Here is a 14,510-nt window from a genome sequence, read left to right on the forward strand (position 1 = left end):
CATCCATTTGTTGTCCAAAGAACTAAAGTGATTTTTCAGATAATATTTCTTTTTCACAACCGGCAGTTAGGTTTTCTGATTCATTCATTTCACACCAGTTCCTGTGTCATTTAATTACACCTCAGGAACAATCTAACTTTCCACTGTATTTCTTTGTTATCATATATGAACCACTTTCCTTTAATTAGGGGAAGACAAATGGCCGAATTTCACAAGTACAAGCATCATCTATAATTCACAGTAATGAGACCATAGTCTTGCGTTGCACTCTTGACCACCTGTTGGGACCTCATACTAAATATTTCAAAGCTTTTCTCCATTTTTACTCCTTTTCTGTGGCCCTTTGATGTTTTTGTTCCACATTCTTTCCCTCCGTTTTCATCCTCCCTGGAATAGCAGCGGAATAATCCTACAGTTTTCAGCTTTCAAGCCTCCAACTTTGCATTGCATTTTAACATCTGTCGAGTGAACACCCTTTTCTTTCTCTGTGAAAGATCATCTCTAATAAAGCGGAGAGGCTAAGAGGAGCTGTAAATCTGCACTAACCACACAGCGCTGAGGTCTCTGGGAGGGTGATTAGCATCTGGGAGTCGATGCGTGGCTTCTCCGTAATGAGAAGAAGTGCTGGTTGGCTGCCATGTGACTCGCCTCGGCCTCGATGCCATTTCCCCCGGTCGTTCAGGAATTACAACAGCCTACATTTTTCCTGTGTCCGTCATGGCAGGCAGCCACTAAAGTATCTTTTCACTCGAAAGGTCTGTTAATTTCTCGCAATTTCACCAGAACGGAGATGTGACCGTGCCTCCCTTGAGTGTTGTGTTCCAGATCTCAAAGTTTCGGATGTTTCTGGCATAAAGGGACAAAAGTGGTGGAGGTGGTGAGGAGAGGCGTGGAGTGATTGGCTATTTTATTTATTCTTTTAACAACAAACGGTGCCACCATGGTCACATTATTGTGAGGGAAGGATTCTGCAATTCAGACATTAAACAGTTAGCTGTGAGGCAAACCCCATGCTGCATATCCATGGAGTTTTCTAATGCTATATGAAAGGAAATTTATAAGAGCTGGGTGCCGCTACTGATTTCCATTCACAAGGTCCCGATTCAATTCACACTAGATCCAATTTGATTCAATTCATTTAGAGATTTTCAGTTTCAAAACAATAACTTGGTCGTTTGTTTTAGAGATTCATGGTTTTCCTACAGTACAGTTGACACATCTTGTATATAGCTTTGCTTTCATCCAGCTCTTCTCCGTCATCACACTTTCTAATTCCAAAACGCTGCCGCACGTCAGCTTCCAGAGTTGTAGCTTCAGTCCCGTTTTGCGTCTCCCTCACACGTGAACTAATCTCACTGCAGGAGACTAGTCGGGCAAAAACCAGCCTTGCGAGACCACAGTAGGATTTCTAATGAGAAGATGCAGGAGATTGCATACAAATTTAATTCAAATTGGATCTTTCGATATGAAAATAGATTTGGGCCACGAAATCAATTTTTTAATTTTTTCAAACCCTACCTTACAATTTACAGCATCATGTTGGTGTCCCTTTAAATGTCTCTCTGTCTACACAGAGTGAGGGATTATCGGAATTGCTATTGAAAACAATGCGTCACCCCTGGGCAATGACGCTGTGTGCAGTTTGAATACTGTCTGGACAGCTTGACTGAATTAGAAAGGGAATGACAACACCATGAGAAAAACATGTCAAACTGATGACGCAAAGAGCGAAGCACAAACCACATTCGCACAAACAATGGCTGCACTTTAAAAACTTGGTTGCAATCCACTACAAATAATTTATCTGTCCGGCCTTTTCCATAGCAGGCTCAAAACCAAAGGACAATGAGTCTGCACAAATGCTTATTCAACGATCAGCCACAACATTAAAACCACTGACAGCAGAAGTAAATGACATTGACCATCTTGTGACAAATCAATGTTCTGCTGGGAAACATGTGGATGTTATGTACCACCCACCTAGACCAGACCAGGTACACCCACCCCATGGCAATGACACTCCTTGACGGCAGCAGCCATCCCCAGCAGGATGCAGCCTGCAACCAGTTTAGGAACAACCCAAAAAAAAACTGGCCTCCAAATTCGCTGGATCCCAAACTGATTAAGTGTCTGTGGGATGATCCACAGAGTCACGTCCCCTCAACCCATAGGACCCAAAGGCCCCCACTAACAACATCTTGTTGTCAGACACCACAGGCCACCCTCATAAGACCCATGTCCATTCTCTAACAAGTCGCAACTGTTGGAAGGTGGTCATAATGTTATGTGTGATCGGTGTACATACGTGTTTAGACGCTACTTTGTCGAGGCAAAAGGATTAATGACAATAATACAGCCACTAAACAATGGCAGCAATTATATTCACATCACAAAGGACACTGTCGTATTTGGTGTGTTTCTTAGATAATGTAATCCAGCTTGAGACTAAGACTGTGGAACAAAGCTAGAAACAATCACAAAAAAAAAAGGCAGCCAAAAACAAAAAAACACGTCTCAGTGTGCAACCTACTCACAAACTCGCACATTTACTCTTAGCAAGAAGCAGATACACCACCATGCTACTATAGCCCATCAAACACTTTGTTTAACTGGTACTACATCACACAATGTTAACTAGACATGTTCATGTTAAAACAAGATAATAATTTACAGAACTAATTGTTTGTCGTCTCATTCCTCTTTGATTGTGCAGGTGGCTGAGAGCTCAAAACACTGGGCAGTTGAACACGCCAGAATGAATCGTGCTCGGACATGCTAAAGCTCTTATTTACAGTAACGAAAAAATGTTTGAAAAGCAAGCAGATGAAACTCAGGAATTGTGAAATACAAAATATTAATGGATCCTGAGAAAACTGAGAAGACACCACATATATAGAAAACTGTCTTTGTGGTAAATGGGTCCCTGAATTACGTTTTAATTGTCATCTATGACAACTCATTAATTTGCAAGTTAACATATTTATTCAGTCCCAATTTTGCATGAAATATACACATATGAAATAGAGTATATATTTTTCCATTATTGCTACATATAATTATTCTGTACCACCAGTATATTGTACATTTATATGAAACACACCAAATAATATAATATATATAAATATATAATATAACTTTTGTAAAACAATGCTTAACACAGCTATACACTTTCACTAATTGCGATGATAAAGACTTTAATAGTCGCTTCAAAATCAAGGTTTTATATATCTGACGGAGAATAATGACAATTTGAGCTGCAGAGCAATTGGACGTGCAAGGCAGGTTAGTAACATGCCAATGGCCGTCTAATCAATACTTTTTTTAGTATCATTTTTAACAGAAGAACAGAATAAGAAAAAACATACGATGGTGATACAGTATAAATTTTATTGCGAAAGTGAATGAGCTGCATTGTAACATACTCTTAATGAAATTCTTAAGTCTTCTGCCCTGGTGTCAGGTTTGACTCGATGATGTGGTATATCTGTGATTTTTCTTTCTTTTCTTATTCCCAGGACAAAAAAGGAAAAGATCTAAACCTTTTCTTTTCGGCTGAATTTACATCTTCTGCTCATTTCTCTCCGCTTTCTTACCAAGAGAATTCTAATGAAGGGCAGAGTCAGATATCTACAGGGATACAAGAGGACCTGGAGACAGGAGAGGATGCAGCCACTGATGGCGAGAAATTTCCATAAAAGTACAATCAGGTTGGAATTTTAAAAGTGAATGTTTAAGTAGTCTAAGAGATGGGCTTTGATTCACACTCTGATCAAACCCAAGACATCTCATTCAGAGAATAATGATTTTTTTCCCCCTTAATTTTTTTCAGTTTCTGTCTCATCTGTGAGCTTACAGGTAGAGCAAAGCCCAGTGGTATTGTTTTCCCTCCAGTACTTAAGCACAGGAGCCTTTCTTCTGCCGGATTAGACGCGGCCAAAAAGAATGGAAAATGCAGATATGACACGTTATTAGAGGTTGCCTACACAGTGCAGATTCAGGCCCACTCCGCTGAATACATTTGATATCTCCTCCAACTGGATTGCAAGTAAATAAATATGCATTTTTCATATATATATTCATTTGAAATATGGAAGAAAACAGGCATCCTTTTGTGCATATCTTCTTATGCATATGAGGATGTGACTGAATAGGAAATATCTGTTGTTGTTCAGAGGAACGATGGACAATAGACACAGCAGTGAAGGGAGCCAGCACTTATTCGGGCCATGGCTTTAACCAAGAAACTTCCCTGACCATTGGATAGACAGAAGTTACTAAACACCTTTTCCCCATTTTTAATAACATTATTGTAAGAAATACTTTCAGAATATAACTTTTAGCTTATGATACGTCAGTATTCAGTGTAGACTTATTTAGGAAAGACGATCTTTATTATATTCCTACATTAATTTGCATATATAGGGTTGAGTATGATTTAGTTTTGGTGTTGTGTGCTGATTGTAGTTGAAAAAGCAGAAGAAAAAAAAAGGCTGCTCACACACTTGAATACTGACTTGACAGGTAACCGTTTTCTAGTTATCTATTTGCTGGAAGTCAGAGAAACCATTAGAGTCTTCTCTTTAGTCTTTAATATCGGACGAGGACGCAACGACTCCCAGGCTCTGACCACCAGCCAACAGCCAGATTAAACTCTCTGTAAATGACAGTGGTGTCCCGGCAGTGTGATACAGGTATTTTTAAAATGATCAGATAAGGATCGGGTTTGGGCCAAGCCATATCTTTTGTAGTTATTTATTTTAGATCTGCCATAAACCTAAACCACATCTCTGTAGCGCCAAAATGTCATTATTCTCACGTGTTTTAATGGCGGCCGGCTACGGTCAACACCTCCAAGAAGAGGAATAAGAAACAAAATCACATGATTAAATATGTCACGTGACTAAACATGTCTGCTTCATTGAAGTACACAAAGTCAGTCAGACCGCAGTTTCTAAATGCTGATGTTTTGCAAGGTGGCATGTGACCATGCAAGTTTTGTTCATGAAAGATTCATGAGGTATCTGATGTCAACCAGAATGCAGAACAGTTTTACAATCGCTCAACGAATCCACCTGCTGCTGGAGCAACATTCTCAAAAACTATATAAGAAATAACATGAAGAACTGGAGGCATTTTTGTTCTTTACCAAATAAATGCCCACATTTTACTTCTGGTTCATTTTAACATTCAATTAAAAAAGCTTTTCGCTTTAGGTTAGACTTATTTAATTAGTGGGTCTTTAAAAAATGACACAGGAGAGATTGGCTCTTAAAACAACTGTTGTACAACCGTGAGTTGTCTTGATTATGTCCGCTGAAAGGCCACATGGCAAACATGGCACTGGCCCATTTGTTCTCCTCCTCGGCCGTGTTGACAAAGTAAAGGAAACTTTGTTTTTAAACTACAGCTACGGGGTTCACAGTGCTCATAGTGTAGGTCCATACATTTTCAGTTTCAAATATGATCTGTCAGACATGCGTGTTTTTGCTGCAAGCTATTACTCTTTTATGGCCCCTTTTTTTGGAGAGAAGGTTCCTGACCAATTATTTTCAGACAGATGCAGGGATGCAGAATGACTAGAAGCATCAGTTTTTTTTCCAGATGATGCCTAAGGTAAGGGGAGAATGGCCAGAGGCTACGGCAGCCCTCTAGGGACACAGAGGGCTTATGAAATGTGAAACTGACATATCTCATCCATTACTTTTCCTAAGTAAACCTTTAAAAACCTTGACAGTCCTCTACATCCTTTTCCCAACCTGTATATATTTAGCATTTTATGAATTCGAAGTCATTTTTGAAGTATCGACTATGTATAATCTTGTGAATAATCGCTGATCCAAGGATAAATGAAAAGAGCTCAAACTTCGTGTTCCTCCTCATCTGCACACTTTCATATTTCTTTTAACACTCCTTATGTTACTTTTATGCAGTACAACTTCCGAAATCGATACGCCATACACTTTCAGGATGAAATATGGTTTATTATATCAATCTACACTTCCTTCCACTTGACAGTATCCACACACACCCACAAAAAAGCCCGGGCCAGGCCAGGCCAGGCAAAGACAGTCGTGTTGAAGTAAGTTACAGATGTGGAAAAAAAAAATACACACTCCTTCTGCCATAGAGGCCCCCTTGATGAAAGACCCACGTAAAAACCAAAAAGCCTTGCAGGGTGCCTGTAGAAATGTTCCTTCACTCACAGGGAAGTCACCGGTGCTCCCTCCCCGCAAGGTCACCATGTTTGAATGCTGTCACCTCCACTTAGAGGCAGGGGAAACAACATACGTCTCCCCGTAGCTTCCTCCTAACCTTGACGACCCAGCATATGTGCGTCATATGCTCACAGCAACGTTGTTATGCTTGTACGTACACAACGATGTGCAGCTACATATTACTACGCACAAGGCAGAAGATCACATTTTGAGCTGTGCTGCTACTGTTGAAATAATAGTGTTGTTTGACAATTACAACATTTTTTATGCTAATTCTCCTTTAATTTCTCCAGGCATTTCATCAGATTTTAAACCTCAGCATGAAAAGCCAAGGTTCCTAATTCCCCAGCAGTGGTAATATAACAGAGGTTACTACTACTACTACTACTACTACTACTAATCTTTTTTTGATATTCTTTCACAGTACAGCGGCTATAAACATGATTTTTCCAAGTACTAAGAGCAGTACCTACGTTTGAGTTTTTGCAGATGCAAAGTACCAATATGAGTATTGGATTCTAACAATTATTTTTATCACATCTTCTATTTTCACATGCTCCTCCTGGTCTGACTTTCCCAACATTAAACCTGATAGTGTTGCATCATTTCACTTTTAAAAAAAAAAAAAAAAAAAAAATTCAAACTGCCACTACAACTCAGGTGAAACTTTCCCTTTTCAGAAACTTTCAGCACATTCTTTTTGATATTAAAAAAAAAAGAAGCTTCTCTGTATATCAGACGTGAGCCTGTTTCTGTTTTTGTCTACACTATGTAACACCGAGCAAGACAGCCTTTTGCTCTCCACTCTGCTGCATGGTGCTGAGAGGTATGCAGGAGACTTTGGGGTGAGAACAGGAAATCGCACTTTGTTAATCCCCCAGCATTACAGTGGTTTCCCTGAGAAGTTCAGAATGCCCCACATCTGACGAACGCCATCAAACGCACCTGCTTTTCCTCGGCTAGTGTGCGAACCCTGAAAGTGCTTGGCATGCAGAACGCCACAGCGCCACAGAGTTAAATCCTCATCAGGCCGTTGCGCAGTTAAAGACATAAGGGCTGACACTGAACCTCATATTATCTACAACAGCTTTTCATCAGGAGCCAATCCGCAGGATGGACTATTTTTAGACTGTTGCTTTTCCGGGAGGTAGTCGTCAGTTCAACAACAGCAAAGTCGTTGAACTTCGCACAGTGTTTGTTCTTAAGATTGTGGGAGCTTTTATTCATTCCTCTTCTTGACAATTAAACAGAGCACAGTGTGCAGTTTTTATCACTTTTGTCATCATTGCCTCTGCCTACGTACTGTTTTATGGTACAGACAGACCAAACTAACGTCAAAGAACCACTGGATACGAAAACAGATTGACGTCACCTCACGTTGCCTCTGTCCGGACCAAAAAACTGCGCTTGAACACATCACAAAGACTACAGCCAAGGGCAGCCGGCACATTCGTTCTGCACCTGTGTGAAAGAAAATAACTCTTCATACCTGCTGGGGACAGCAATCTGTATTCCTAACTCAACAGTGGAAACCAGAAGCGCTACCATTAGCTTGGAGGCTAAAAAGTTAGAAGGAGCTACGAACCAACACACAGAACTGACCCAAGCTAAACGGATTCAAGGGGTTTGATTACCATTAGAAAACAACACCCTTTCACATACATGTAGTAATTTTATACGAAATGATTGATTAACGGATCCATAAATAAGAGAAGCTATAGAAAGAAGGTTAACTGTGATACACTGTGGCTCTAGATCAGCCTGCTAGGGTCAAATGTAAATAGATTTACAGTTCAAAGTGGTATGCAAAATCAAAAATGCATCAATGTTTTTAAGGTCATTCTTAGATCTGGGAGTACATTTGTCATTAGGGCACCATTAATTATTCAACACACCCCAAGGTATACACAGAATGAGAAGCACAATACAGGGCGCTACCTTTCCCTGGTAGACAGAATGAAGGACTGAATTTCACTTGTCACTGTTGCAATCAATTACTGTTACAGTGGACAAAATGGTTCCCTAGTTTTCTCGCTTACATCTGCCGTCCTCTTTTTGCTTGGCTCTTTTCGGTTCCGAGGGAGTAAAAATCCAAATAGAGGTAAACAGACTTCACCAATTCAAACTGACCTCTATTACTCAGTAGACAATATCAAATCAATACTGTTGCTCTGGGTGCCTTTAGAAAAGCCTTGAGGACCTAACAGCCATTATGATTAGCGCCCATGAGCGTAGTGCAGCAAAATGAGAAAGGACTCCGCAATAATGAGCACATTTCATGCAGCGACGCCTGGATGTATTTCAGTTACATTTAGCAGGGCTCCAGACTCCAAATGTACAGGTGCGGCCTGTGTATTTACAGTGTATATTTTTTCAAACTGAAGTAGGGAATAGGGAGGTCCAGGAGTAATCAGTGAACTGGTCAAGTAGTCTGTACTTTGCCGGTGTTTCTGATCGTCATCAGCTTTATGGTGCCGCATCAATTCGAAGCTCTGACTCCAACGTGAGCCACTATCTTTCTGCTGCTGTTATTTTAAGCAGAGGGAAAAACTCAACGCAGCTAACTAGACACCGACTAGTGGTACAGTGCCGTAGCTGCAAAAAAAAAAAATCAACACCTGACCTCTGAGGGAGACTATAAAGACAGACACTTTTTCTGATGCTCTATGTTTACATTTACTGCATTTGTTAAGCTGCGGTTCACGTAATCTAATGACATTAATGCTACTGATTAATGCTACAGTCTACTTATTTCCAAATTCTTGTCTGCAATACAGTTAAAATTGGGGATAATTATAAGATTTATTAAAGGTGTGTTATATTTTATGCTTCGGTTCCTAATTTTTTCAGTAAGGGGCCACAGTGCTCCTAGAAAAATGAGTCAGTCTGGAGTCCTGTTCAATAACGAATAACCGCTTACTCAAACACCCTCCCAGCTGAAACCTTATGCCGTCAATCCAACCATCTGATTTTCTCTGCATCACCAAACGCAGCAAAACGAACAAAACAGCGAAGCAGGTTGCATCAATTTATAAAAACCCGTCTCTGCTCAAAATCACCAAACCGTAATGAAAAAGCGGCCGACACAGAGCACAGCAGCACAGGACAGTACGGCAAGCAGCAGCTCAGGGTTAGATCTGTGTCTTTGTCCTTCTTTCCAAAGTCTACATGATATACGAGAATACAGTTGGATCTTATACTAAAATATGATTTAGACCCAAAGTTTTAATTTCTAAAAAATGCACCAACATTAAAAGGACGTTAACATAAGTGTTTGCCGGTCGACTGGATGGTTGAAGTTCGTGTTGTACTTGTGGGACGGAGCTAAACTAAAATGGGAAACACGTAATTTTTATATTCATTCAATAAACTACACAGTGTTGTGTATGATTTAAGTTTAGCTACTTATGCAGATTGTAATTAGAAATACACCTGCATCTATCATTAGATAAAGGTTGCACTCAGAGGGCCACTTGCAAATGCATTTGAAAGCATTGCTGCTTTTAAAGCATCTGACCCAGCAAGTCTTTAGAGATTCAATTCAAGATTCACTTTATTGATCCCCACAGGGAAATAGTTTTGTCCAAGTGTCCCAAGATAACAATATATAAGAACCAGACATAGACATAAGAATAAATCTAATCTAAAGAATAATCTTAAAAACAGAATAAGAATGAGAATGAGGTAGTAAGAATTACAGAAAATAATATACAGTCCACTCTACAGTCCAATTTACATGGGATATACAAGCATTTATGTACAGTTTCTCGTGTTTATGTGTGAATTACAACATAAAAGGAGGAAACAATAAGTTCCAGGCACCAAGCAACAATCAGTCAACCCTCACTGTAACAGTCCAAATACTGACACTGCTGTCTCGTTGTTTAAAGGTAAAACAGCTGATTGGCCGATTGTTTCCACCGTCCATTTGTGCTACTTATGGTGGGCAGTTTGGTTTTTATGATGGATTTAACTTGCTGGGTTTCTCTTTAAAGAATTCACCAATTTTTGTCATTCAGGTTCAGTCAGTTTCTGAATTCGTAAGGGAGCAGGGATGGAAGTAAAAACTGCATTGCATCAACGAAGTCCACACAAACCAAAGTAGTTGCATGAGTCGTTGCTATAAAATCAATAGGGTAACTGATCTGATATCTTGCAGATACTCACTCAAAATTATTTCAGGTAAAAAAAGGCTACAAAGTAGACTGCTGTCAGTAAACTTCAGACATACAATGCAGTTTGTTTTTTGCCTCCACAACCCGAAGTGGGAAGTCTACCAACATTTTCTTTGGCTGACTACAGCTCTAGATGCAAGTAGTGTAGTTGCATGATGTGACAGTGATGTGAACTTCCATGAAAATTAATATTTTTATCCTTTATTTGTCAAATTATCTTCTAATTGTTTGTTAAAGACTAGTTTTGATATCCATTTCCAAAAAATATATCCAAAAAATACAGCAGGAGTAAACTAACACCATGTACAAAATATATCGTTGGACTTTTTTGCTTCATGTTTCTTAGCAGTACATCCTGTGAGAACAACATCTAATTAGTGTGCAGTTGCAGTTTTGTGGGGAAAATCACGGAGGGAACATACAAAGGTCTGGAATTTAAACACACGAAGGGTGGCTGTGGCGATCTCCGGTGAAAACTTGAGCTGACACAGCTTAATACTGCAGACCCTGTCCCTTAATCTTTAACATGACAAACATATTAAACTACAACTTATGCAGCAGCCGTCACTTGACAGTCCCAACAGCGTCCTTTATTATGACCTAACACACTTTATTTCGGTCCTCATTTTCTCTCCATCCATCATTATTTCTGAAACAACGGCGTAAATATGCGACCTCTGCCAATTACCAGCATTTGTTGGCAAGAATGAGAAAAAGGAATTAAAAACAGAATGACAAATTAAATGTGTCACTCTTGGTGTATGTGAGGGAGAAAGTTTGGCATTGAAAAACAACCCTTAACAAAGGCAGACAGTGTGTTTGAGTTTCACTGAGTATGGGCAGCTCCATCAATATTTAGCTTCTCCACCACCTCACCCCTACTGCAGATAAAAGCAAGTGGAGGCCAGAGTACAAGGAGACGCCACCTCTCCCAGTGATGCTAATTATCCCTGTTTGCTATCTGGGTAGCTCGCAGGCATTCTGATTGGATTTACTTGACAAAATAAATAAATGATCTTCATAAAAGTGTAATGCCAACTCTATGACCTTTCCCCATACTCAGGCCACGTTAGCCAAGGTATAGTGGAGCAAACATTACAATCTTTTGTTCTTATGTTAGATACTTTCTCACTCTTAAACAATTCTTGATACCTGCCAGGGAAAAACCTTGCGTGTGTTCCTCACTGATATTTTGCCTGCTGCCTCTTGTTAACCTGTATGTCTTTGTAGACGAGGGTTTAATCCATTTAAGATAAATACTGCACACATGATACACTGTGTATACACGGGTCAGTCTAATCATCTGCATTTAAACTTCCAATAACACATTTTGTTACCTGAGGGAGCAACAGAAAGAAGCGCAAAAGAGATTACATTGATATTTAATACTGAAATAGCTTGTGAGCGAACATAATCTACAAAACCACAAAAGCACTTTGATTCATTTGGAGTCTTTGGTTTCCACAGGATAAGATACACCCAGTATCACAATGCTTTAAATTGTGATCGGTTATTATTCAATAAAAGAAATGCCTGGCCTCTGTGCTAAAAATGCTAATTTTTGGTTAGCTGTCATTTGGCAAATAGGTAGAACCATTTTTTTTTAATGTGATATTTAGGTTTTGCGCATCTCTAGAGGTAATAGAAATGCAGCGAGTGTCCGCGTGTGAATAAAACGCATACCAACAGTCGGCAGTCCCTCAGTCTTTACAAAGAACAATCACGGAAGTTGCTCTATGAAGGATTAAAAACAATTCACTGAAGAACATTCACAGAAGAGCTTCAAAAGCAACGCAGGCTTATGACAATTCTTACCAATTTTTGTAAGGGAAACTTGGGCATAAAGAGAACTTTTAGATGTTACATTTCATTTGTTACTTCAACGGCCTCCGCCTTAACCTGATCTCCCCAGAAATATAACTACGTGCTGTGGCAATGCGGGCCGTAACAGCTGTGATTGGCTCAAAATGCATTTCCTTCTTCACATGTCTCAGCAGAGTTCTCCCTTACTCTCCATCTACTCAGATGTCCATGTCAGATGTGTCTACGCTCTGTGCTGCTTTGTGATTCCAGTGAAAGTTGCTGTTGATCCGCATTTATTTACTTCACCTCCAGCATGAGCCACTCAGTTCCACTTGCCACATGTGTGAAGCATAGAGTGAAACCTTACATAGCTGACCAGTCGCCGTTACAGCCGCCGTAAGCTGCACGCTTGAAAAATGTAATGTAATGTAAAAACTAAATGCTCCGTTCAAGTTAAGTGTCTCAGTAAATATTGATGCCCACACACACAGTGGATTGGCTTGTAAAGCCAAAGTACAAAATAAAATTTTACTACTCACGAGTCTCTAAAAGGTCATCAAGGGGAGACGTGGGCCATGGATGGCAGGAGACATCAAAATACAACATCCAAGTCATCCAAGGATCCGAGGACAGGCTCTTGGTCATCTGTCTGTAGAACATAAACATTTGTTTAGTCAGATGAATGAAATACGCAACAAATCTGTGAAGTCTTGCAGTGATATCAGAGACATAAAGAACAAATGGTCACTAATTTGTTGCAACTCTTAAAGCTAAAATCCCAGTGACACCTGGATCTACGTTATGTGGATAAGAATCTGACAAACCTTACCATAAAAAATTCCATGGGTGGAAAAAATAAATATTTTAAATTTAAATATATTTATTATAAATTTAACAACATGTCATCTCTTGAGAACAAGTTCAGGACTTGGAGCAGAAGCAGTAAATGTGTAAATATCAACAATTTCAGCTAGCTCAGTTACTGCGCTTAGTGACAAACGTCGTGCCATTTTAGGAACTTGCAGAGCAAACACGCTTTGACATCGATAAAGCTGGTTATCAGGACACATTAACCTGTTACAGAGATAAAGTAAACCTTGATATTATACAATTCTGTTTGACTTTTCGATGTTACCGCTGACACATGGTCCGTTGCTAGGCTACTAGCTGGGAGCAAATTCAAAGCTAGGAAAGCTAACCGTGATTAGCATTGTTTTAATGGTTATATCAGAGCGCATTTACCTTCTAAGCCCCGTCCGTAATGGAAGTAAAGATCATAACTTCTCAATGACTGCACAGTTACGTAACTGTGGTCATTTAAGACGGGCGGAAGTTTAACTTTACACGACCCCCGACACCGTTCGCCTTTAATGACAGGTAGGTGAGGGTGGGGGTGGGAGTCTTCGTCTTCGTCGTCGTCGTCGTCTTCTTCTTCTTCTTCTTCTTGGCCTAGATTGGCCAAACTGGTTAAATGGTTTAAAAAAAAGTATGTTAGCTTAAATTAAATTAAATTAAATTAAATTAAATTAAATTAAATTAAATTAAATTGATCTAGGCTTAGAATTTGTTTGCAAAATAGGACTGGGCACCGTTGTGTTTAAATGTATAAACTAAAATCAATTTTAAAAAAATAATTAAAGTATACAAAATGATATAAAATTATATTGTTTAGTAGAAATGTGTGTGATATGACTGATACACTAATGTTCAGTGATGAGGATAATTAGCTGAAGAGCTTGTTGCTTTTGTTGTGCCAGTGTTTTAATCTTGAGTCATAGTGTAGAAATAACTGCAGTTGCATTCAGTCACACTTACCCCGTATTACACTTGCTAATGTTCTGTTTCATTTTCAAAACTTACTCAAATGTTTCTATGATGTTTTATTGGAGACTGTGTCTTAAGATGCAATAAAATAATTTAACCAACATGTATATTTTGTTGAGCGGACGAAATAATTTTTTTAACACGGCGCTTATTAGCAATATTCCACTTGCTACTAAATAAAAAAGATGTTTTGAAATTGAATTGAGTGAATATTATGAGCGGTTCCATCCTTTAATCATTCAGCACATTGCGATTTTCCACAAACACCCAAACACTTTGGCGGGGACAGCTGAAACTAGTCTTACTGACTGGGATGGCGTGCCCAGGCCACAGGGCAGCCCCTAAAGAAGCCCGGCATTCACCCCACCTGCCTGTCTGTCACTCTCTTTCCCTCTGACTCCGAGGCTCACTTTATTGTCTCTGTCAGTTGTAAGCCGGTGGCTTGCCTCCACTCACTGTCACCCCTCTGTCAGGCCCTGACCGATAAAGCGAG

General features: G+C 39.6%; 1 long non-coding RNA gene across 1 annotated transcript in view; it reads right to left on the minus strand.

The window, feature by feature from the left end:
* Positions 1-13,573, minus strand: part of LOC125004354 — a 39,255-nt gene extending 25,682 nt beyond the window's left edge. Inside the window, exons 1-2 of the long non-coding RNA XR_007112324.1 lie at positions 13,436-13,573; positions 12,733-12,842 (exon numbers count right to left, since the gene is read on the minus strand). This is a non-coding gene — a long non-coding RNA (uncharacterized LOC125004354). The remainder of the gene's footprint in view (positions 1-12,732; positions 12,843-13,435) is intronic.
* Between the last annotated feature and the right edge of the window lie 937 nt (positions 13,574-14,510).

The sequence above is a fragment of the Mugil cephalus genome, chromosome 2 (genome assembly GCF_022458985.1).
Source record: "Mugil cephalus isolate CIBA_MC_2020 chromosome 2, CIBA_Mcephalus_1.1, whole genome shotgun sequence".
Classification (NCBI taxonomy): Eukaryota; Metazoa; Chordata; class Actinopteri; order Mugiliformes; family Mugilidae; genus Mugil; species Mugil cephalus.